The sequence below is a fragment of the Aythya ferina genome (assembly GCF_964211825.1).
Source record: "Aythya ferina genome assembly, chromosome: 2".
Taxonomy (NCBI): Eukaryota; Metazoa; Chordata; class Aves; order Anseriformes; family Anatidae; genus Aythya; species Aythya ferina.
This window is the reverse complement of record NC_140297.1, coordinates 45,515,118-45,538,130: the sequence shown is the minus strand read 5'-3', so window position 1 is coordinate 45,538,130 and position 23,013 is coordinate 45,515,118. Positions and strand designations below refer to the sequence as shown.

The window sequence follows — 23,013 nt, the reverse complement described above, 5'->3', positions numbered from 1 at the left end:
AGCTCTCTCAGCCTTCTTCCATAGCAGAGGTGCTCCAGCCCTCTGAGCATCTTTGTGGCCCTTTGATTCCCCATTTATCCTCAGTAGAGGCATGTTCGTCAGATTAATTAAGGGGGAGTACCTAGAGCATTTAGCTCACTAATGAGTGTCATTCATGGATCAGCAAAGGTTGTAAGTGGCTGTTACGGAGAGTTCCAGTAGTGTGGAATAAGATTCAGTGTAGTTGAACACTGGACAGGTAGAAAACTGATATACTATAAGCAAAAAAAAAAAAGTTTTCTTCGTGGAAAAGATTGTGAGCTGTGGAGTGCTCTGGCACAATACCCGTGCAATTAATCCATACTTTCCTCATCTACTGCCTGCTATAATTTCCTCCAGTGCATTATTTAATGCAAATTAATCACTAAATGTTAGTTGGATTGTCATTAGTTGTCAGACAGTGAGACAGAAATTCGCTATGCATCTGGAGAGGGCAAGGCACCCTTCTCAAAGCCAATTGTTTGGCTGTGGGGTGCACCTTTGAGATGGGTGATACTTGAGATTAATTTCTCATTTGTTTGGTCTTCTGTTTGCAAGAGGAGAAAAATCCCTGAAGTATTTTGTCCAGAGGCTGAATATTGTATTCTTCAGCAAGATCTGTCCCTGTGGCTCAGAGTAATATCAAGTAATGGGGTTGTCAGTATTTTAGTTGCCGTCTAGAAAGATTCTGTCAATAAGCATCTGGATATTTTGATACATGCATAATTGGATTGTTGAATAAACAATATCTTGGGAAAAATCTGCTTTAAAAGAGTATCTGTGCAGTTGGGTGAAGGAGGTGAGTGATTGGCACTGATGTCGATGCCATTAAAATCCTTGGCAATGTGGACAAGTGAATAACCCACAGCTAGCAGGATGCTAAATAATGTAGACAGCTGTTTCTTATTTGGTCTTATGCTAATTGCTGTGAAAAAACTGCTGCAGTTACCATTGCATTTGCCAGCTGATGGAGTTGCACATCATTTGTATACTCCTGGTGCAAATGTTGCCTTTGTACATCAGTCTTGGTAACAGAGAGAAACAGATGCTTTTACTTGGCTGTTAATTGGTAGTGAAAGTTTTATGGGATCATTAAGTTTTACTGAGAAAGATTTAAAATGACATTTGGCCAGATAGGCTTGGCTTTGCATAGTGATGAAAGAAATGGGGAAATATTTATATATGCGTATTATTTATATATATATATATATATAATGTTTGTTCAGTAATAGTGTGTATATATATATTAAATATGATAATATTCATATGGAACTAGAATATAGATGGAGAAGAGCAAGAGAAACAGGAAATATAACTAGCCTCTCTGCCAGGTTGGTATAATTAATGTCCAGTTCCCTGTGAGGGGTTGCAGGCTTGGAAAATGCCTGGGTATGTTGTTTTGTTTTTTTCCAACTTGTAAAAGCTTTCAGTATTTTAAGCTTGTATTAATGGTCTAGGCTGAGGCTCAGCTTCCATTGCTTGGAAGAAATGGAAGGTTTGCCATGCTCCAGCTTGATTTTAGGTTATTTTGCAGTTGTATAAAATACAATATTACGTAAGTGTTGGGTCCAAGTGAGAGCTGGCCATAGCCAAGCATAGAATGAGCAAGCAGAAACTTTTATGCCATGTGTAACGTTCTCTGAATTTAGGAAAAGATCTTTTCAGCCAGATCAGCTGCTGCTTGACTAACTTTAATTTTGCTTCTCATTGTGACATAAGTATCCCTTTTTTTTTTTTTTTTTTCAGTTTTGAGTTGATATAAAAGATCTCATGCAATTTACAGGAAAAATGGCAGCATCAGCCCTTCCTCTTATCAAACACAATATTATCTTCCAGAAGAAAGAATTGTGCCATAGGACTAGAGAATAGTCTGAACTGGGGGAGGTGGTGAACTTTGGAAGTCACTTTTTCTTCACAGTCTCAGATACCTTGTGCCCCTCTCTGTTGAGGGGCTAAGATATGATGCTTCAAAATAAATGCTTGTTGAACTGTAGTTACAACATGCGTATAAAATGTCAGATCTAGAAAACAAGAGACTAAATCATCATTTATCTGAAGATGGATTTGAAATGAATGGCTGATTTCTAACAGTGTACACAAAAAGGTGTGGAAAAATGTTTAAACAAGTGTTTTTAGGAGATGATACCTTAGTGTTGAATTCAATATTGTCTCATGTCTGTAATGTTATAAAGGCCAGGAAGGGGTGATACGACATTGTCTGATTATACAAGGAAATCCTTTTTATTGGGGTGGAATTTTCAGTCTTGTTTGTAGGCGGTCTGTGCTCAACTATGAGCCGGAGGAAGAGACGCCACAAAGTAGACCTAAAAAAGACCAAATAAGAAATCCAGTCAGTAAGAAAAATAAATGTAACTACAACATTGGATAACACTGACTGCAAGAACAATTCTGTTAGAGAAGTGGTTTTTAGATGATTCTTAAACGTCTTCCATGGACTGATAAAGAAGACTGTATTCCAGTTTCTGCACACGAAGATAAAGCATCCAGTTCATGGGGACTTGATATGATCAAAGACTTTCTTATTTTGTCAGTGCATGTGTAACAGTAGAATTTTAAGAAGTATGCTCTGCACTTGGTCAGCAGCAGGAAGACTTTTGAATGCTTGTCGCTCTTCCAGACCCTGTCAACCAGCCCCATGGGGGAAAGCTACTGCAGTTAGCTGGAATGCTCTCTCTGGTCGGTATGTTCACCCTTTAGTGCGCACAAAAAGACTATGAAAGCAGGATATATGCAACTTTAAACTAGTTGCTGATTGACTAAGATGTGTGGTAGGTAACTGGGACTACTGAGCTACCAGGCAAAGCATTAACGTGCCACCCCTAGGTAAGGAACCTGGGGAGGCTTTGCTGGCTGGGAAGCTGTCGATATTGGGGAAGGCTGGCTTCTATTGCTTCTTGGTTGGGCTCATTCTTATTGTTACTTGCTAGCTTCCGTTTTTTGATTGTTTTTTTTTTTTTTCCTTCCACTTGAGTTCTTGAACTGCTAACCGCTACCGTTTTCTTAAGGTTCTTACCCATGGCTGCAAATTTACTGTTCTTCTCTACCACGGCTGTAGTCTAAGTATTGTCACGCTGCTTTCTTGCAAGCTGGCAGTTTCCTTAGAAGTTTCATCCAAGGTTATGCAGTTTTGCTGCGTCAAAACTAGGCCTTGGAGCACAGACAGCTGAACCCCTAGGAGGAAGATTCACACAAAGCTGAGGTGTGAAATCAGGATAAGCTATACTGTGCTGATTCCCTTAGGAGGACACAGAGTGAATAGTAACTGCAAGGTTATTTGATCTACTTTCGAAATAACTGGATGTCTGCAGGAAAGCTGTGCAAGTTGAGCCTACCCTGTGCTGGACTCTTACTCATCAGTGTGTTTTTGTATACGTTTGACACATATGTGGTTTATAATTGGTTCTTGGCCTGGGGCTGATACAGATTGCCTGTGGTAGGAAGAACTTTAAAAAAAAAAAAAAGAGGAAAAAAAAAAAAAAAAAAGAAAGAAAAAAAGCCCTTTGAAAGAAATAGAAGATAGAGGAAGGTAAGGCTGTAAATGTTGACAAGGGATGCAAAGGAACAATGGAGGGGGCGGTCCAGTAGGTAAAATTGAAGAGAAGGGAAAATAAGAACAGGTTTTAAAAAGAGAGGATAAGATACTTAAGGATAAGATAAGGGGGTACAAAGATCAGAAATTACAAGTAGGTTTTAACAAAGAAACAGTAGGTAAGTTTTTGGCTGTTGTGAAATGCAAAGCTTATATTGCCTTCACCAGTTGTGTCTTGGATGTCAGGAAAGAAAGAAAGCTTGACTACTTCTTGTATTTGTAAATTTACAGATTTTGAAAGTTTGATATCTGCAGTGAAAAATCAGGTGAAACACTAGGAAAAAAATTCTAGTGCGGTAGTATAACTGGAAAAAACCTCTGAAGAAACCAATTTCCATTATCTGGAAGTTTTCAAAACACCAATTGTCTGCCATGGGTTTTTGGGTTACGGTTTCTTCAGTTTTGGGGGCAATTGATATTTCAGTTGCATCCTTTGTGCTTTTTATAAATTTGTCCAGAAAAAAAATGACTGAGTTATGCTTGATCCTCTCCACACGGATGGCAAAACTTGCTTAAAGAAATTGGCCTCCATGCAGCATGTGAGGGAAGCCAACACATTTCTGATATAAAATGGCAAGAGTTAATACTGTGAGAGTAGTCCGGTTTTGTTTTTCTGTGACCTAAGATTTATGATGGGGTGCATCAGGTAATGGTACTAATTTGTAAGCCAGCTATTGCTTTTTGCTCTTTGCTCCTTTTGCTGCTCTAGTTTAGCTAGAGAAAAGTACCTATATACATATATATATATATATATATATATATATATATAGAAAGAGACAATGAAAAGCAGCTCTGTATCGCTTGCTATTATGCACAGCTGTTAGCCTGAGATCTTTGGAAAAATCCACCCCTCTTTTGGTGTTAGAGTTGCATAAAGTGTGATGTGAGTGACTTCCCATGCTGCTTACGAACAGGGGCAGAGGCTGTGCTATCTTCATCTGAGAGATGCCACTGAAAGCTGCAGACTTGGTGGCATAAGCATTCCTCAGGTATTAGCAAGGTGGCTGGCCTGACACATCAGTCATCTTGTAATTTCTGCAATAAAATGTAAGTAATTGGATTGCTAAGAATTATTTTATGCACCAGAGTGGTTATGTGTGGCGTGGGACTTTTCCTTTAGTGAAGTATTTAGTCTGAGAGTAATGAAATTGCAGCAGTTACAGGACAACTTCCAACTAGCTTTGTTTTTGGCAACAACAACTGAATGGATCACAGGACTCAATACTTTGCAAAATCCCCATTTTTATCAGAGCCTGGTGCAGAAGAAGGCTTTTCTTCCATCCATCTATGGTCTTTCCTTCCTGCTGTAGCGAAATAACAAATTGTGATGGTTCTTATGTTGAGCTGCAATTTCTTCTAGCAGCATTCTTTCCAAGTGTTCACCCAGTTATAGGTTGAATTTGCTGCCTGAGTTAGTTTTGCCTTTTTTGTTTAAAATAAAGAAGTCAAGAATATTGGAAACCATTTGGTTCAAAGATTAGTAAACTTTTTTTGAGGAAACATCCTTAAAACGTTTTGGTGTTAACTGGTCAAAGGGGTGCATTTGAACGTTAGCAGTGATTCTCAGCAGAGTTGGCCAGGAGAACTTGTAAGAGTAGCTATTCTTGTCTGCAGTGGAAGTCGCCTTGGTCTGAACCAAAGTTAAATATTTTGGTATATATAAAGTTAAATAAATACTGCCTATGTATTGTTAAAGTCTAAACCTGGTCTGTACTAAGTATAAGATGAAACATGTCTCTGACAAGTGACGATGATGAAGCCAAATGTGTTTTGTAGGCATAGTAGGACATAATTAGCAAAAAGCGGATTTTTACATGACTTGAATTTTATTACCTTCCTAGCTGTAATGCATTTTACTGTGGGCAAACAGTTGCTGTATAATCACCCTCTTTAGTAAGTAACCAGATTTAATTTGCTTATTTGCACTTACGCCTTGGTAGTGTTTTATTGTGGAAGTAGTTATGTTTAACAGCCCATTTAGTGGGTGAATAATTCTTTCACGCTGTTGTATCCATTTCCCGCTAACCATTCCTGACTTGTCAGATGCTAATTCTTTAAAAGGGTTGAGTTTTAGACGTGTGACCAGAGGCTAAATCGCAGTGGAATGAAATAACACGGGGAGGATGTTGAGGGTTTGATCGGTCTGAAATGGTCCGCTTCTCCTGCAGCCTGAGAGAATTGGGGAAGATGGATACAGCGAGTGGCTTGCTTTGTAGCTGATCTCTACAACCCCACTACAAAATATGAGCTGCGCTTCAGAAATGCTCACAAAGTAGCACCGCGTGAGTTGCCAGCAGCACGTGTGAGACCTGCGAAAGCAGTAGTGCCCAATGGTTTCTGAAAGATGTGGGGAACGAAGGAGAGAGTAGCCCTAGCATTTCTCATACAGCTGTTGCCAAGAAGCTCCGGCTGAACATGATCTCTTATTGACTGTGGTTTCCTTGGCTTAGTGAGGATATAACTTCGACCACAAATTCAGTTTCTGTTAGCTAATTCCGATGTGACCTATCCCTGGCCTTGATAGTAAAGAATTTTTATAGTGTGGATTTTGTGGGGTGTGTGTTTGTTTTTTTGTTTGTTTTTATTTCACTGGGTATGGATCCTGTAAGCAGATGGAAACTACCCAGCGGAACTAAGCTGGAAAATAAGTTAAAGTTCAAGTCACTCATGCATTGAAGGGTCAGAAAATTAGTATACTGTTAAAGGCTTCTGTGTAAGCAAAAGATTGGTGTTAAATGTTCATAATAGCCATGTATTAGGAGGAAAACACTGAAGCTGACCTCTGTGGAAAATGTCTTGCATTAGCTATCAGCATAAAATGTTTTTTGAGCCCTGTGAAGAGAGAGGAAGTTGCATTTGACTTGTTTAATTCATAATACTCCACCATGGAAAGTGGCTTGCCAGGATGTCTGCTGTGGTCAGCGATGAGCAGCAGAAGGGCAGGAAGGTGGTAGGGGTGGAGGTGGAGCTGTTGAGTTTCTTGCAGAGAGTCCTACCCAAATTGTCTGTTAATACCTTCTCGCCTGCCTTTGTGCTTGAAAGAGCTCCTTGTGGCAGCTCCCACAGTCAAATCCCCTTGTGTTATCTAGGTGTGATTCATGAGAGCTGCTCTCATCCCTTTCTTACTGAATGATCTCTGGGGTTTCTCTTTAACTCTCTTGGGTAGATGTTTGGAAGCTGTTTGAGGATGCTGGTGTGAGGCTTTTGGATTAAGAAGGCTGCATGTTCCTGTTTTAAATCATAGCATTGTAGAATCATAGAATGGCTTGGGTTGGAAGGGACCTTAAAGATGATACAGTTCCAGCCTCTTTGACGTGAGCAGGGATGCCATCCACTAGATCAGGTTGCCCAGGGCCTTGTACAACCTGGCCTTGAACACTGGGATATCCACAGTTTCTCTGGGTGACCCATTCCAGTGCCTCACCACCCTCTGAGCGAAGAATTTCCTCCTAACATCTAATCTAAATCTCCCCTCTTTTAGTTTAAAACCATTCCCCTTCCTCCTGTAATCTGCCAAGCAAAAAGTTGCTCCCCATCTTTTTAATAAGCTCCCCTTTAGGTATTGAAAAATTGCAATAAAGTCACCCCTCAGCATTTTCTTCTCCAGGCTGAACATCCCCAGCTTTCTCAGACTGTCCTCATAGGAGAGGTTTCTCCAACACCTGGGGATTTGATTCCAAAAATTAGTTAGGTTTTGACTGTTATACCTGCTGAGTGGTCTAGGATAAAATGTATATTCATTAATTTGTAACCAATGAACTCTATGGGCTTCTAGTTATTTATTTGAAGAACAATTACCTTACCCAAAAGGATTGGAGAAGCATTACGGTATTTTCAGGGCCTAGTTTTGTGAGTCTATTCCATTTGTCTTCATCAAAAATGGAAATTCTGGAAGTTTTACTCATAAGGTGTCAAAAAAAACACTGAGCTAGGTAGAAAACAAATAATAAATAAATAAAATACACTAAAACCAAACCACAGCATGACACTTTAACATTATACATTGTTTGTATTGTCACCTTGTTTCTTGTTAGCTTTCTTGGTCTCCACTTTTTTTCTGTCCTGAAATTAAATGCAGACATCTGAAAAAGAGGGTTTTGTGTTCTATTTAAGGGAATGATTTATAAAGATTTTCAACTGAGCATTATTTTATTATCAGAGATAAAAAGAATCTCTTTTTAAACACTCATTTAATGTCTAGTCCTTAGTTCTACTAAGCTCTTACTGCTAGTGTACTTTAAAAGAGAATTTAAGGTTTTTGCAGTCTTTTCCTTAACCATATTCAGATTGAAACAATTTAAAAAAAAATACTTCTAATTATTTCAGAGTTATTATATAACTCTTATTTTTTCAATTATAAGGTTGTACTTCTAATCCATTGACCTGGATTGAAGCAGATTTGCTTTCTGGCTTTCATGTGTCAGGAAACATGTATGTCTACTTGCGGTGTAGGGCAAATAATGTGTTTTCTTTGGTTGTTTGGCCAGTGAGCCAGATAACCTCAAATGCTTGTTTGGATTGTTCTGACACAGATCTTCACCTAACTTGGTTTTCACATTAGGAAGGATCAAATGAAATCAAGGCAAAATATTCCGTTTTCACCTGAAGTTGTAGTTTTCCTGGCAGCAGAACACAGGGGTCCCTGGCCATTTGGTGTACAGGCCAGTGGTTAGAGCAATTCCTGTGAGTAGACAAACTTTTTGTTTTTCTCCTGTGAAATACTTGCTTTGGAGCTAGGCCCGCAGATGCAAGAATCCTGCCTGGTTTCCCTGCTCAACCAGCCGTGGTGGGGAAAGGAGGCACCGTGCCTCAGGCTTCAGCCCGGCTCCGTGTTGTGTTGGATGTCACCCACAGGAACACTAAGGTTGGGAAGGAGAGAGGACACCCTCTGAATCCTCTTGGGCAGAGGAAGGATTTGAACCCTTTCCCATCCAGGACCGATATAATTTGGACAAGAGGATGGGGCTGGCAACAACTCCTCTGTAAACTTTTGCTCAGTTTTTAGTTGAAAGCACTTAGCAAGATGGATGGAAATTGTGAATCTGTCACTTGGGGTGACAGAGGGACTGAAACTCTAGGTGTTGGCTTTTGTTTATTTTTTTTCCTAATGAACATCTGGGTCAACTCTCCCTCTGCCCAATTCAACTTGCTCGGAAACTCCAAGCAGTATTGCTATTGCACAGGATATTACAAGCTCTCAGGGACAGTGGCAATTCTGTTTTTTCTGCTCTTATTCCTGCAGGCAGAGATGAAGGTGTTCTGGGGAAAACAGCATCCAAGAGCGAGGGCTGTCAGGGCAGCAATGCAGGGTCACAATCTGCCTTCACTCCCTCTCAGGGTGTCAGTTATGTGAGGTGTGTATTTGGAAGTGGGTTTTTAGCCCCAAGGGAAGGAAGAGGCAACATGAAAGGCTGAAGGGGAAGAAAAGGCAGAGAAGATTAAAAAAGAAAAACTGCCTTTGAAGTCACCGTCTAACCAGCCTGTGAGTTCTTGCAAATGTTGGTTGTTTGCAGTCGTACCAGGGATCTGTGGCACTGTAGCATCAACAGGGATGTCTGGACTCCCAGCCCAGAACACAATTGGGTGCATTTCCCCTTAAAAAAGGGTTTGTGTGGTATTTGATGTATATTTGAGAGAGAGCAGAAGCCTGATCACAATGTTATGTTTAATTTCTATTCCACCAGATTAAATGACAGGTGGAAATAGTTGCCTATTATATTTTAGTAGCGTATATGCTTTTGGGCTATGTGGAAGCACTTGTGGAAAAATTACTATTTATGAAGAGATTTAGAGCCATTTGTCTTCCATGAGCTATTTACTTCCTCAACTGAGCTAACATCTATTAAACTTTCATTCTAAGTATAATACCCACAAGAGTCAATTTAGGTAAACTGAAGTACCTCTTTCTAGACTAAAAATTGCTTTGCAGAATGGACGTAGAAAAATCCATTAAATTAATTTTTCTTTTTCTCTCAGCCTTTATAATATGTTGAGATTAAAAAAAATAAAATTGATGAGAGACTAGGGAAGAAGGGAAGAAAGCTCCTTTGTCAGCTACATAAAGGGACAGTCGGAGCTATTGTGTGTACAGGCTTTTTTTAATCGTGTCTTCAATTTTCTTCTCTTTTAACTTGAATATGTTATCATGACTGCAAACCTTCACACTCCCATTGTCATAAACAATAGCCTAATAACCTTTAGAGCTCTGTTATTTTCCAGCCTGGCCGTCAAATGAGTGTTTGGAGGAATGTTGAAGACAGTGGCTTAAATCATGTTTCAATGCGCTGTCCTTTACTTCCAGTACTGCATGTTATTTTGAAAGCCACATGCATTCAGAAGTGAGTGATGTTGAAGAATCAGCATCACCTTTGATTGTTATCAAGAAGACAAGCAGCTACATTCATTGTAGGCAAGAACCAAGATGTGGATGAACTGTGCAGCTTCCTGAGCTGAGAATCTGTGGGGCTTGGAGGGGAGCACAGGTGCAGGTGAGACCTCCTAGACATGGGGGCTCTGATGGGGACACCATGTGGATTCAAGGCATGTTCTGTGTTGTGTGGTAGTGGAAGAGGATCTGTCTCCAGCCTTACCCTGATAACTGATCACAGGTGTTTTAAAACCCTGTAGCCCAAGACCTAGCTGCTAAGAGGTAGGTCATAAACAGCAGATAGGGGCCTTGCATTCATCAGATAGGGGCCTTGGGGAAATATTAAGGGATGGGACCTCAGCCCACAAAAGTCGGAGAACGTTCTTTCCTTAGCCACTAGGATATTTATATAGGGTATATATAGTGAGATTATACAAAAGTTTTAGCAGGCTGGTTATTCCTATGCAGTGTCCTAACATTTTTTTTTTTTAATTTATCAGAATATTTTAAAGAAGCAAAAAGAAAAACACATTCTGGGACTTTGTACAAAGATTTTTCTTTCAAGGATTTCTCTCCCAGCTGCTGAGAAGCAGTGTGGGGTTTTTTTGTTTGTTTGTTTTTCTCTTAAATCTGCTCTCAGAGGTGCAAACAACATCGCTTATTGGCTCGGCTCTGGTCAGCACCAGGGCCCTTACCTAACATAGGGCAGCTTCTAGATTCTTCTCAAAGAAGCCACCTCTATGGCCCCCTGCTACCAAAACCTTGCTACGTAAACCCAATACACCCCCTTTTACCTCCCCCTTAATAAGTACCTCTAGCATGCTTCAAAGTAGCAGTGATCTGGAAAGCTGTTTCAAACAATTTCTTAAAATTCCTAAATCTTTCAGATTATCATGTTTCCATACATGAAATATAAGAATTTATTTACAGCATTGTGTAGCAGATCTCTTGGCAAAACAATGTTAAGCTCATTTTATTAAAAAAATTAAAATATTGTACTAAGATTGCAAACTGTTTGTCAGCTGGGCATACTCCATTTGACAGCCTTAAAATAAGGTGGTTTTTTTAATAATCAGCGTATTTAACATTTGGAAGCACTTCATATGGTTGTGGTGATTTCATTGTTATTGAAAGTCTTATTCAGAATCTGTCTTTTCTTAGAAATTTTTCCTGTCACTCAAATTATAGCCCTGCTTTAAAAGTTAGGTGCAACTTTATTCAGTTTCTGATGCAGGTTATCAAACATGTTCACAAGGATCCTTTCCGCCCTGAAGACAAAGTCCTGATTCTGTAACCAGTTACCATCTTTGTCGGGTTGGGTAACCTGTGCTATATTACTACAGTTATTAAAACGTACACATCCAGTCAAGTCGTGTCTGGGTTTTGATGTAAATAATATTTATTCTAATTTTCTGCAGTAAAATGAAGCTCTCTTGGGGAAAATCAAGTTGAGTAGGGAGAAGCTAAGTACATTCCACTGCTCTGGTGGTAGACTAGGACAGATCTGATGACTTAGCAATGAGGATACAAGAAACCAGAAAACACCTTCAGTGATTCATTTACTCATCTCTGGCAGCCATAGGAACAGATCTGGGAGGCCTGTATTTCTAATTTTGTCTCTTATTTTGCCTACTGTAAATTAGATTTATAAGAAAAAAAAAAAAGTGAAAATGGATCTCCCCTAGAGACTGCTAGTTTATAAAGTGATGAAAGATTGTGTAAGTACTTGTGTGTGTATATATATACCTATGTATATTTCCTCCCTCTTGCCTTGACACTTAATTGCATACAAATTTCTGCAGCTCTTGTCCAGTCCTTGTGCTTCGCTGATTGCAGTGAAGTCAGATCAGAATTTTCTTTATGGGACTGTGCCATGCAGGACTACGGGGAAGATAAAAGTGCAGATGAAATCTCTGTATGTGTTTCCATCAAAGGTTTCTGAAGCATCAAGGAACAAAATTTAAGTTGTGTCTCTTTGAGGGTGCGCTGGGATGGGGGGAAGGGCACTACCTACTTGTTCCTTGTGTTGTACGAGGTGATAGTGTCCCATTTTAGACTTGTCCTGACCCGAATCTGTCATCTGTAAGATGGGCTGTTTTAAAGTGCATGAAGTCCAATAAATGCTTTTCCCAGCCTTTCCTGTACATCATTGAATTACTTATAATCCATTAGCATAAGGAGAAAGTACAAATAGCATTCAGGCTGCAGTAACTGAAGAAATGTTATGACTGGTACAGTTTTTAAACAGAAAAAGCAGTTTTAGGAAAGACTGCTTTTTTTTTTTTTTTTTTTTTTTTTAAAGTGATTAAAATTTGCCAGTCTAGGTGAGTATTGTAGCCCTGTTGGATGCTGCTCATGACCCTGGTGGATGCTGCTCATGAACTGGAAAAGGAGATGACAGAGCTATTGAAAAGGCTAATTCTAAAAGACTGAAGACATGCAAGATGGATTTGAACGATGTGTGGGATGTGCATGCTCTGGCTGGTGGCATATAGCGTGGTTTTTACTAGGTGCAGCATGTATCACAGAATCATAGAATATTTGAGCACCTGCCTCTCCACTCTGCCTTGTGAGGAAGTTGTAGACCATGATGAGGTCTCCCCTCAGTCTCCTCCATGCTGAACAACCCAAGTGACTTCAGCCACTCCTCATACATCTTCCTCTCTAGAACCTTTATCATCTTTGTTGCCCTGCTTTAGACACTAACAGCTTTATATCTTATACTGTGGTGCCCAAAACTGCACACAGTACTCAAGGTGAGGCCGCACAAGCACAGAGTAGAGCAGGACAGTCACTTCCCTTGACTGGCTAGCAATGTTGTGCTTGATGCACTCCAGGATATGGTTGGCCCTCCTGGCCACCAAGGCACGCTGCTGGCTCATGTTCAGCTTGGTGTCAATCAAAACCCCCAGATCCCTTTCTGCCAAGCTGCTCTCTAGTATTTTGTCTCCCAGTTTCTACGTATAACCAGGGTTGCCTCTTCCCAGGTGCAGAATCCAACACTTGCTTTTGTTAAACTTCATATCGTTGGTGATTGCCTAGCTCTCTAATTTGTACAGATCTCTCTGCAAGGCTTCACCACCCTTTGCCAAGTCTACAGCTCCACCCAATTTGGCCTTGTCCACGATCTTGCTCAGAAAAACTACAAGTCCTTCATCCAAATCATTCATGAAAACGTTGAAGAGGACTGGTCCTAAAATGGAGCCCTGGGGAACCCCACAAGTGACAGGTCACCAGCCTGATGTAACCCCATTTACAGGAACCCTTTGGGCCTGACCAGTCAGCCAATTGTTCACTCCTTTTATTACGTAAAGCAGATGTGATTCAGTATTCCCTAAAAAAGTCTGTTTCTTTCCTCATAACTGTTTCCGTCTCACTTCCTCCCTGGCTCTTGCTTTGGCTTCTTCTCCGGGAAGCCTACAATTCCCCTTGCTCAGCAGAGATGAGTGCAAAAGACCCATGGGTGTCCTGGAAGACCCAGTCAGATGGACGCAAAAATGCCCATTTGATGTCCAACAGCACTGCCTTAGCTCCGTGCAGTATTTGAACGGCATGGGCTGAATGCCTCTGAAGCACGGGTATCATCACATCACTCCCCATTCCAAGCACATCCAGATAATGATCGTAGATTATTATGTGACTGGTACGGTAACTGCTGGTACTAATGTACCATCCCTAGCACTACGGAGTTGCATTGCCTCTGGATTAACAGCAGAGAGAATTGCTTATAATTCTCCCAGTAATAAGATTATCAGCTCGGTTATGCCTGAAGGGACCTTTTTTTTGGCACTGGCAGTGCACTGCTCACTTTGCAGCCCAACTGCTGGGGCATCTTGTATAGAGGCTGGAAACGTGAAGTGAGGGACATGGAAATGGTTATCAGGAAATACTGGTATGAATACTTAAAAGTAGTATGATGGAGGGAATCTCCCAGTGAGTCCTTGTTCTATCATATATTGCCCTCCGTAAGGGGTGTCAGCATACCTCTGAAGTGCTGGAATGGTTGGTATGCCAGCAGGTATTGTGCTTTTAAAGGAGAGAGTATGCATGGTTTTCATCCTTTCTATTCATCTACATGCATGCTTTCATTCTCAGTTCAAGTTCAGCCACCTCTAACTCACTCATGCAAGTCCTTTTGATTAGTTAATTCATTGCCCTTATTGAATGTCATTCTGAAATTAAAAGGCTGGCACATGAAAGCTTCAACACAGGACCTTTGCTGGGCCTGTTTGTTGAGCAGCCCAGTCCTTTTAATCAAGTTACTGAATTGCTCAGTTTCATCAGGCATGTTCTGGTCTCCTGAGTCTCAAGGAGCTTGGTTGCAGGAAGAGAAAATGGTTAAACCTATTCTAATTTAATAATCTATGTTCAGAAAAGGGTAAAATTGCTATTTAGGTAAGTAGATAATGAGAAACCAATTTTTAAAGTTATTACAAAGTCTGCAAATATGCTTAGGCAATTTTTCATGGCAAATTCAAGTATTAAGGTAATGCAATTTTCAAGGTTTTGATTTGTGTTGCTGATTTTACAGTTCTGCTTGACTCTGTAGAATAGGGTAAAGTGCTGTGCAAAAGTCATTCTGTGAGGCTTATTTGTTGTGGTTATTTGAGCCTGCACTATTAGCCAAAACGGCTGTGCATGCTTCGGAGGTGGGCAACCACGTTATCTGTTTGTTGCTGTAGAAAATGGAAAAAACATCATTGTTGAAGTTCCTAGATGAGATAACCATGAATATAAACCACACAGAATAAAAAGATACTGTAAATCGATGTAAGGTCTCCGAGTCGCTCCTGGTGTTAATACCCTTTCATAGATGCATATTGAAAACTGACTGGAGAATTGATCACTGTGGCTAAAGTTATTGCTGTGCTGCAATATTGGGTTGGAAATACCGCACTCAGAGCTCAAGCAATATACACGTGTGTGACCTTCAAAGCGGAAGGTACAAAACCCAGAACCATCTCTACGTAATCACTTCTTCAGCATGTCATTTGGAGGGTGCGTCTTACCCATCCTCACCATCAGTTTTGTGATTAGATCGTTAAGAAACAAAGAAAACCCCAACACACACCTGAAAAACAAAAAAGAAACCACAAACGAACACAGGATAGGGTGATTTGCTGAAGCTCTGTTGGGAAATTGCACTGAGAATTTGAACTTGGCTTTCCTAAACCCTGTTCTAGTGTCTTATCATTTACATGGGGGAGCCCAGAAGTGGACCCGGCACTCCCAGCACCCTGCTGAGGTCAGTGGAAGGATCACCTCTCTCAACCTGCTGACAACGCTTTGCCAATGCAGCCAACTCTTATTGCTGACAGAGATCTGGTTCTCCTGCTGGCCCTTGTGTGATAAGGGCTTTTCCCACACTTTTCTTGTTTTTCACTGTGACTCCTAGGTTTGGCAGGACGTCCTTTCTGTAGAAGATAATTCCATCCTCATTTCCTGACAGTGCTTTTATTTGGATTTGGCTTGTTTTTAGACGCCTTTCTTGAATGCAAATGCCCGGATTAACGTTTTGCTAATCCTAGTTTAGTTATTTAACCTAGGACAGTAATTAGGCCTTGTGTGCTTTAAAAACTCATGCATTGTGTAAGGCACAGGTACCTGACTAATTGATCGGGAAAGTAAACAGGAAACCTCAGCAAATGGTATCGCACTGTGCAAAGGCAGAAATACATCTGCTTTACAGACCTTGTGTAGTTCCTCTCTCACATGACAACCAGCACAAAGTCAATAAGAGCAGGAAAGTGCACGGCATTTCCCCACAGCTGTGTATTAAGCATACACCTTGTATTTCCAATGCGGGGTTTTTGCGTGTGTTTGCTTTTCAATGAATGGCTGGGCATGACTCTATAAGGTGAAGGCAGGTTTTTCTTCAGTACTATTGTCTGGATATGAATTTGTAATAAATGGCTGAGTATTTCCAGTCATTATTACTAGGTCTAATAGGTAAAATATTTTCAAGGCCAGTATTAATTTAAGTGTGTCGTTATTACGGGTGATAGCTTATGCTTTATTTAGGCTTGTGTAATTCACTTAGTTGTTAGCTCCTGGCTGGGTGCGTGACAGTTACCTGTATAGCAAATTCAAACACCAGAAAAAAGAATTGATAATTTTTCCATATTATATTCTGCATTTATAATAAAAGCCCTTGGGAGTATTGCACAATGCTATAGAGCGTATTCTGCATGGCAGCTAAGTAAGATATTCCTAATGTGAAAGGTACTATTGATCTTTCTGAAGCTCATACATTCCTTGAATGCTGTTCATCTGGAGACACTGAATTACTTCTTAAATGGCACTTTTGAAGGTGATGGCATTCTCTTTCTTTTTTTCTTTTATACCATTCCTATCATCGAATGTGTAAGAGATTTTAAATCTGTTCTTGTGGAAAGAATTAAACCCATTGTGGATTAAACCCATTGTAGATGTAGTCTGGATGGAGCCATGTCATCAAGAGATGGCGGGCAGCGATGAAAGCTGCTGAATGTTTTCAGAACAGTTGGGGTAAAATAGGAAAGGATCAATCTGAAAGTGCCAATTTTCCATGCATATTTTTAAAAGCAAATTTAGAAAACAAACATGGCTTCAATTGCAGACTGCTTCACCTAAAAAAAAATAGTTCTGAAATTTTAAAATTAGGGTTTTAGACTTTTATATATTTCTTCCCTTGGGCTTGATGAGATGACCTCCCTTGCAATTTTAAGTTATTCTGACTCTACACCTCTTTTATTTTTTATTTTTTTCTCGCCAAAAATGTTTGGTAAATTTAATCTCAGGTAATTTTGTTTTCTGTGAAATTCTATTTTGTAAACAATATGCTGCTTATTTAGAGCAGACTGTTTTTTGGTTTTTATTTTTTTTTCATAATAGTGGTGGTGAATGGAAAGGTACAAATTGAAGGAGGACTGTGCTGCTAAAAAGGGTGTCAATACTGTGGGAGTATAATCAGAAGTTAAGATGAGATGACGCTTACAGAGCTATTTTCATAGCTGGTGCTGTTTGGCACAGATCTGCTTGAAATCAATGGCAACTATATCAGCATTTCTTTGGCGCTGTGTTTTTTTTAGTCTTTATATAACCAGTAAATTCACTTAAGTCTAGCATAAACCTCTCCTTTGAGAGTTATTTCTATACCGTACAACTATAGTGTTATCTCCTTGATACTGTCATTCCCTTTTGTATTGAAAAAGTAAAGCCACTGTTGACATGTTATTAAGGTTTCTGCACTCAAAGGTCAGTTCCCCTCGGAGTCTCCTTTCGTCTGGAAGATGGCATATATTAAAATTTTATAACAGTTCCCATTAGTTCCCATCCTATAATCCTGGGATCAATCTGGCTGCCCTTCTTCATAGCTTACCAAGTGCAATAAATGCCTTAGGTGAGCAATAAAGAGACTGGCATTAGATTCTTTTAAGCAAGACTTATTTGTATACTGATGGTTTAAGCCTGGGCACAGTTGTGCTGATAAGGCTCCAACACCTCAGATGAAGGTAGATGCTAACAGTGTCTAACATCTAAAACAGCTGATATTAGGAAATACGATATGGTAAGTATGAGTGTACAGCTACATACTGTAGCAGGTCTACAGACTTTTAGTTATAATTTATTTTACTTCATCTTCTGCTCTTTGTGCACAATTAAAAAGAAATAACCTCGTCTTTGTATGAGAGTAGATAACTTTCCCAAAGGGTTTCAAAAGGAAAAGGAATTATTTGATTCCCCAAAATGGTATCTGTCCTTTCTCATTCTTTCTCCATGTGGATTTGCTCATTTTTTTGGTCATTGCAGCCCCGGAGAGATCTAGCACTGGAGAGTCCCTCCCAGCTGCTGGGAAGGGGATCTGAAACATCCAAGAATGTGCTCGCTTTGATTTTTGTGCAAGAAGACTGGCTCGTGGCAGTCTACCAAAGCTCTATAGGTTTGTATTTGTGGGAGGAGTTGGCTTGAGAATCCCTCTTGTTCTTCAGCAACTAGAAATGAAGGGTACTGAATGAACACCCGTGGCTGAACGACTGGATTTCAGACGTGTCCAACAGAAAACTTTAGATAAGGTCAAGGCATTTTTTTCCCCCTACAGATTTACTCTGCTGTGACTTACACAATGGTCTGGTGCCTCTGGACATTATTTCAATGTGGATAATAATAAGATTAACTTAAAAGCTTGGAGAGAGTTACTAAATTTGTATTTTCAGTGTGGGATACATTTTTCTCAAACAGCATGCCTTTTCATAATTGATTGCATTTTTTAAAATGTCAGGCAGTGTCCTGCTAAGTTTATTGATGAATGTAATGGGTGAAATGTAATACTAAGGGAAAAAAATAACAGCATCTAACAAACAAATCACTTTTTTTTAAATCTCCTCTTGCCATGGTCTTTTCAAAGGATGATGCAACATGTCTTTGAGAACTAATATTACATCTCACTTAATATTTGTGAATGTTTAAGGTGTCTGTCCGCTTGGCCAGATCTTTAGTAGGGATGGTATTGCCAGGGCGAAACCTCCACAATGGTAAATCTTTGAGCTGCTCCTTTCTCCTTTTGTAAAGAAGTCTGTCAAACACCTTAACATAGAAAAGATTTATTGAGTTATGCCACAATTGTGAAAGGTTTAGCTAGCTCCTATCACTACGGTTTGATCTGATATGTGCCCCGTTGGGACCGATTGATCACTCAGTGCTTTCCAGTTGATAAGTGTGTGAACTGGATTGAAAGGTACTGACTGAGCTGCCAGCTGCCCTTACAGAAAGCCATGAGGTGCTCCAGCGTTCTTATATAATGTGATGGCTTCACTGGGTTGGGATTTTGTCTTGTTAGTATCTCGTTAGCTTTCTCACTTCATGCAGGCATTGAGTTTCCCCGGCAAAATCAACATGGAAAGCGACTTCTGTCCTGTTCTCCGCTTCAGTGTCTATAAATAACTCCAGACCTGCAACCCTCTGTTCTCACAGTTAAATGAATAATTAAAAAAAAAAAAGAAAGGCACATGGATTAGATGAAGCACTTGATTTCTTCAGAATGTGGGGAGCCTTTCACAGTGTCCTGTGCAAATTGATGAATCACATGAGATTATTTCAGGCAGTAATGCCAGCAGAAGTTCATCTTGATGGATGCTGAAAGTTAGTTTAGATGTTATTTTAAAGAATGCAAATAAGCTCTAGAGGGTTGGTTATCTTCTGCTATGTTGAGTGAGGGGAAAAGAAAAGAGTGGTCTTCAATACTTATGATCGTAAGACAGCTGAGACACAGCTTTGTATCCCTTTACATTAAATGAAAGGGCACAGTGCCAGGTTTTATTATGGTTGTCCAATAGTTCGCACTAACATACTCCAGTTTCAAATACTTATGGACTTTGATAAACTTTTTTTTGTAGGAATTTGTGTTCCATGCCATGTGCAACCAACTAACTGCGAAGGAGTGACAAAACATCCCTCAGTAAAGTCCCAAGAAAACGATGTTTTTATATTTTTAAATAATTACAGTTGGCTTTGAACAAGACCGGGTTTTCTATGTTGTGGATGAGGGAATTGAAATCTGTCAGTTTCAATCTTCTGTTCCAAAGAATGTCAGCCAAAAATAGGTGTATATAAGAACTGCTGTAAACTAGATTGAAAGCCATTCAATCTGAATGTTTGCTGAATCTGCTGAGGTATCTCAGAGCTCTGATTGCTCACCGGGATGCAAGTGTGTCTATTTCAGAGCCACTCAACACACTTCAGCCTCGAGCCACAGGGTCAGGTTAGGTCAGGTTTTACATGTAACAGCTGTTCCCCTAGCATCCAAGCCTCTCTTCAAGTTGGTCTTCTGGCAGAAAGGAGTGAGAGGTGTGTTTGTGACAAGGAACAAACACATTTCTTGCCTGTGGTGGGAAGGAAGGAGAGCTGTGGTTTAGACAAGGTAATTGGATGGGCCAGGCAACAACTTGGTTGGGTTTGGGGAGTTCACATGAGGAGGTGAGAGCAATGGGGAGACTGGTGCAGTGCATCAGGGCGGTGAGGAGGAGGGCTGAGCTGAGCTGAGAGAAATACAGGCTTAGAGTTATTTAGGAGGAGGATAGGGAAAACCGCCTGAGCAAGAAAGTTTGGATGTGGCTGAGGGGAGCAAGAGGCAAAGTTATTTGTTTTAAAGCTAACCAACCAATACCACTCTCCACCCCCAAACAAGTAAAAAAAAGTATTGTGGCTGGGGAGACCAGAGTGGGTTGGGAAGCTCTTCAGAGCAGCAACCATTTGAACAAGGAAATTTGTTAGAATATTTGTCTCTCCTGAATAAAGCTCAGAGACAGTGATTGAGTACGGGGTAGAGAAGTGACAGGATAGGCAGAAGTTGTAGAAAACTGTGCTGGAAGGATGAATAAAGGAGCAGTATGTGGCTGTGCTACAGGCTGGAATGGGACCTGAGGTTTCTGTTTCTCCCATTATTCTACATTATTCTACATCTATTCTTGGGGGAGCTCCCAATGAAAAATAAAGGATGCATTTATTGACCAAGTGCTGCCCTCCCATCACCTCTGCTGCTCTTTTCGGCACAATAGCTTTTGTATTTAGTGTACTTGCTACAGAAATCCGAGTACTGTATGCCTATGCCAGCCAATACATGTATAATCACACAGTAATCTGCTCTCCCACGTGACAGGAACTGGAAGTGGACGAGCAAAGCTTCTTCGTACAGACTTTGCTGTGGTCTACAGCTGAGGAAAGCAGACTGCTGCTGTCACATTTTACTTTAGTTTGAATGGCAGATATCTATGCAGCAAAATCCCTCTGTCTTGTTGATGTCTGGAAGAGTTTGGTTCCACCAAGTGTTGGAACGGATTGACTGCTTATGGTTTGCTTTCAAAATAAATCTGGCATACTTCGTGCAGCTTTCCCTTTTAACAGCAAAGCCAAGCACTCAAGGATCAGGAAATGCCAGGGGGAAAAGAAGTCTTTTGAACTTAATTGAACTTCCTATCTGTGTGCGTTACAACATTTATGAAGTGATGTGTCATTTTTATTCTGTGACAGTCCTGCAACCGAAAGGCCTTTGCAATTTGAGGTGGCAACCTTATTCTTTTCGAGAGCATATGGGTTTGTGATGAGCCACTACATAGCTTTCCAGCTCCAAAGATCACATGAGGCAAAATCATGTGTCTACAGGGACTCCACTACCCTTTGAAGGAAATGGCATCTTCGCATTCACTCTCGTAGGTTTTGGAGCAGGCTCCAAACTAAGACAAAATTTGGAAGGGAATTTCTTCCTTTTCCAATGACCTAATTGCTGGGAAGACATGTAGAACAACTGCTTCAGTGCAGCTCAGTCGCTTTAAGATTTTTTTCCCCCTGACACTAAATGATATAAAACAAATTTATTTAAAATATTTATCTGAATGCTTCGCTGCTCAAGCGTGATCCATGATGCAGTTTATCAGACTTCTCCTTAGGTGGAAAAATATCCTGAGCAGTAAAGATTTATGTTCCAACCCAGCAATGCAATTTACAGTGTTTTAAAGGATCTAAAATTAGGTGAAAATTCAATTCCTTTTATAATCAAGGGAGTTACAAAGAACAAAAGTAGTGCAAGCTAGGCGTAACTGCGATGGAAGATTCACAATACTTCATTGTGATAGCATTGGAGAGCATTTTAGGGGGGTTGGAAATCTACATAGATATTTTGCTCATCTTTCGATCAAGGAATGCTAACATGGGGAAAAAAAAAAAAGCATAAACTTATTTTGATCTGGCTGAAAAACAGTTATTGAAAGCATGTCTTCGACACAGAAGTACCACTTTCATATGTATATGTTGAAGACTTAGTGTGAGGGTCTGATCTCCTTTCTCAGTGTGCTGGGGGTTATGCTCTCACATAAGTTGCTGGAATGCCTTGGGAAATGGGAAAAGGCTCTGGCTTGGAGAACTGCACCCGAATCCTGCAGAAACACTGGGGAAATGCCACTCCGGAGCCATAAGAAGATTTAAACTGAGCAAATAGTTTTGAAAGGATACTTTATGTAATGGATTTTTGTCTCGCTCCCTGTGTTTGCTGAATGTCCATGAAGAAGGTGGTAATGTGCTCAGTGTATTTGCTGTTCAATAAAATTTAGGCAGCAAACAACATTCCACAATACATATTGATTTCCCTTTTTTTTTGTGTGTGCATACCTGTGACCAGACAGTGGGTGTTGCTTCCTTCTGGTTTGACCGTATGTGACCAAAATCTCATGAAAAGAGGATTTTCTCTGAGTGGCATAGAAAATGCCTACGCTAATAAAGTTTAGTCACTTGCTGCTTTGACAGGGAACTGCAGAGTGAGGATAGGTGAGCCTGGTGTAATTATGGTCTATAGTAATTATCACCCCTTTTGGAGCAGGCTGCAGGCTTTGTTCAGGGAAGCCTACTGGATATGGTTGATTCAGTGGTCCAGATCTACTCTATTTTTCTCTCGCCAGCTGAATTAACCGTATCACAACTCAAAGAGCACCTGCTCCTACTGGAGGCAGAGAGCTTCAGTGCAACAGTGTGTGTCCTCTGCAGCCTGCCTCTTATCCGTGAAGTCTCTTTCTAGAGCAGCAGATTCAGCTGTCCAAAGCTGATAATGTGAGTGACATCGCATCCCTGCCAAAAAAGATAGGGAAGATTGCCAACATGGAGATGGGGCAGAAGGTCCAGGTAAGTTTTGTAGAGAAGAGTAAATACAAAGGGAAAGTCATGGGTATAGTGTTTTTGAAAAGGATTTTATGAGAACTGGAGCTCATAATGGTCTGAGTCCTTTCCCATCTCTTGGCTTTTGTGGCCCTTCTCAACAGTGCTGTAGCCACGATGCCAATAGTTGTCCCCATAAACACCTTAAAATAACTGAGCTAAATGCATTAAACAGTGTTTTTGATTGTTTGTTTGTTTTTGTTTGTTTGTTTTTTTCTTACACAAAGTGCCTTTGGCACTGCCTTTATCAGGTCTAAGCTTCTGGCTCTGGAGGCATCAGGCTTTTGACAGTGGTCAGTCTTACCAGGGGTTGGTTGTGGGACTGGTCATACACAAA

General features: G+C 40.4%; 1 protein-coding gene and 1 long non-coding RNA gene across 2 annotated transcripts in view; both read left to right on the top strand.

The window, feature by feature from the left end:
• LOC311433027 overlaps positions 1–18,345 on the top strand; it is a 99,770-nt gene extending 81,425 nt beyond the window's left edge. Inside the window, exon 8 of the long non-coding RNA XR_014690508.1 lies at positions 17,787–18,345. This is a non-coding gene — a long non-coding RNA (uncharacterized lncRNA). The remainder of the gene's footprint in view (positions 1–17,786) is intronic.
• The window catches only part of CPNE4 (copine 4), a 226,720-nt gene that overhangs the window by 4,257 nt on the left and 199,450 nt on the right, over positions 1–23,013 (top strand). The gene's annotated exons all lie outside the window — the stretch shown is intronic.